This window comes from Rattus rattus, chromosome 7 (assembly GCF_011064425.1).
Source record: "Rattus rattus isolate New Zealand chromosome 7, Rrattus_CSIRO_v1, whole genome shotgun sequence".
In the NCBI taxonomy this organism is placed as follows: Eukaryota; Metazoa; Chordata; class Mammalia; order Rodentia; family Muridae; genus Rattus; species Rattus rattus.
In genome coordinates this window covers 122424101-122427175 of record NC_046160.1, presented here as the reverse complement: position 1 = coordinate 122427175, position 3075 = coordinate 122424101, and the positions used below count along the sequence as shown (strand labels likewise).

The 3075-nt window shown below is 35.7% G+C and overlaps 1 pseudogene; it reads left to right on the top strand.

Moving 5' to 3' along the window:
- The first annotated feature begins 991 nt into the window (after window positions 1-991).
- LOC116905435 lies at window positions 992-1452 on the top strand (annotated as a pseudogene).
- Window positions 1453-3075: the final 1623 nt, after the last annotated feature.

Here is a 3075-nt window from a genome sequence, read left to right as displayed (position 1 = left end):
TTTTTCCTAATGATTAAGATTTTTTTAGAATCATATCAACTTGTAATTCATTAGCATATCTTTCCTCTTTTTAACTCTCATATCTTGGATTTGTTTCATATTTTATTCAACTTTTGAGTTGTAGTTGTTGATGAAAATATTGTACTCAGTGTATATTTATAACCTCTTTGAATTGTTTGGAAAAGTTATAACCATTTCTTGTAATTCTTTTTCTAGAAAGTAATGCATGAAAACAGCACTAGAAATCATATCTATGGGAGTACTATCTTTGCAATGGGAAGGGACTGTTTTCTTGGCCATTCATCTTAAGTTTTGTTTTACAAGAGTGCTTGTGCCAAGTACCAAGGAGAAGACCAATGATCAAAAACATCATAATAGGAAAAATAAGGAAGTCACCATTACAGGAACAAAGTGGTAAACACAGAATCTTAAGATATTTTTTAACTAATCTATGTATAATATGTAGGATTTAAATTTGAATAATTTATTTTTTAATTTATGTGAAGATAGCCATAAGGGTTCACAATGACATTAGAGTAAGATTGCGCACATATTGTTAATGACTATAAATTCACACTATAAATGTGATTTCTTTTCTTATTCTGTTTTCTTTTTTGAGACAGGATTTCATATATTCCAAGTTTTAATCAGATGCAAAATTCTTCTAACAAATTGCTTTACTGGAATGGACCACAATGCAGTAGGCATGCAAAATATGCCTCTACTAATTCCCTGTATCCTGGGAAAATTATGTACACTTTGTTGCAACACATTCTACTTCAGTCCTTTTCTTCACAGTCATTGACAATACTCACTGTAGCCTAGAAGGCTCTCACAAACGATGCTATAATGTAGCAGGAATATGTGCAAATAATGTTCCTCTCTGTTCATGACTATTAGCCCTGATGCTTATAGCTTTAACAGAGACACCCTTCTCTGAAACAAGAGTTCTTTCCATTCAGTGAGCAGGCTTTAACACAGAATATCCAGCATGGAGTTGGGACTGATCTGGGTTTTCCTTGTTGTACTTTTGAAAGGTATTCGTTACATAAGAAGACTGTGTGATTGGGTGTGAGCGACAGGGACAGTGGGTATTTGTGACAATTTACTGACTGGATTTTCTGTGTTTGCAGGCATCCAGTGAGAACTGCAGCTTGTGGAGACAGGGGGAGGCTTGGTGCAGCCTGTAAATTCTCTAAAAGTCTCTTGTGCCACATCCGGAATCACTCTCAGTACCACCTGGATGCACTGGGTTCGCCAGATCCAAAGAAGCGACTGGAGTGGGTTGCTCGAATTAAAGACAAATCTACAAATTATAAAACCGCCAATGCAGAGTCTGTGAAAAGCAGATTCACCATCTTAAGATATGATTCCAAAAGCAACGTTTACCTGCAGATGAACAGCTTAAAAGAGGAAGACACTGCCATTTATTACTGTACTTTGACACAGTGAGGGTACATCAGTGTAAACCCAGACACAAACCTCACTGCAGGAACACTTAGTACCTGTAGAGGCCAGTGTCCACATGGCTATCAGAGTCAGTGTAGAGTCAGCGGCAGACATAATTGAATGCTAACGTTTGTTATCATGCCATCTAGTTACTCTCAATGTTCCATGTACTTGTGGTTGGTAAATTTTGTAGTTCTGTGAAAACAGTTTTTTTTTTCTTGATTTAAACACAGAGATAAACAGAACTGAAAATGCACACACATATATAGTTGACATACACACAGTTTAAACTCTAGAAATCCTAAAATCTCTTCTAATTTTAGAAATGAGAATGTTGAAATCTCCATGGTAAAATGCTTAGGAAGATTTTCATTTTTTTTCTTTTCTTTTTTTTTTTCAGAGCTGTGGACTGAACCCAGGGCCTTGCACTTGCTAAGCAAGTGCTCTACCGCTGAGCTAAATCCCCAACCCCAAGATTTGCATTCTTGTTGAGGCTTCGCCATCAGAAAATTCACAGCAAATTCTCAGTGATATTCAGATTATGAAAGCAATTGGTACACACTCTGTTATTTTTACACCCTACGAATTCTCAAGTATTAGTGCTCTCCCTAAACACTTTGCAAATCAGTAACATCTATCTCATTTATATTTTTAGCTGACTCAGTTACTTCATCTGTATCTGCTTCTTCATAGGTATGACCTTTTTGGTTGTTCCTGTGTTTCTCGAAAAACATGCAACCTGTGTTCTCAACACTGACAAGAGCAACCTTCCTTAAATTCATCTGAGGCCCAGGCTCTATTGCTTGAGTAGAATTGGGGAAGTTTGTTGGCAAACATTTGGTCCAAGTTTTCCTGACTCCTTCTTCTTTCTCCTGATATAGACACTATCACAAATTTCTTAACACAATTTAGAAAAATAACAGTATTCTAAACCTAAATATTAATCTTCTATGGATGAAGGACAGGCCATATTCAGTTCCATGAAATTTGGCCACTTTGGGAAGAGTGACAGATGAGACTCGTGCTGAGCAGTGAGCTGGAGAGTTCATTGTCCAAGTCTCTGTCACACATGTGGACACTCACCCTGATAATTACCTCCCTGACACTGAATCTTTGTTTTTTGAAAGCCATTTCCTAGGTTTCCCTCAATCTAAGACACCCCTTTGACAATAATCCTATCCTCAAAATTAATTTTGAAATGTTTTTTTTTCTTTTAGTTCATTATGTCAATATCATTAGAAAACTAGCATCATTATGGTACAAAGTTTATATGAAAATAAGTTTGTCTCAAAGGTGCATGCTTATTTTCTGTATTGCTTAATGCATGATTCTTGTAGACAATTTAGAAAACAATTAATTAATTGTACCTATCTACTACTGAGTCCCACTTCACTCAGCATTAAAAGACAGACTTGTTCTCATTTGCAGTAGGGAAAGAGTGAATATGTTTGAATAGAATCTCTGATGTACATAAAAGTCACAAAAACAGTTTTGTTTTCATTCAAAAAACAGGGAAATTGTAACCCTATCTAATGGTTTGTGAGAACAGGAAGGATCTGAAACAACAGCAGAACCGTTATACATTACAGTCTTCTAAAAATTTTGTTATATATATATTTATACTAA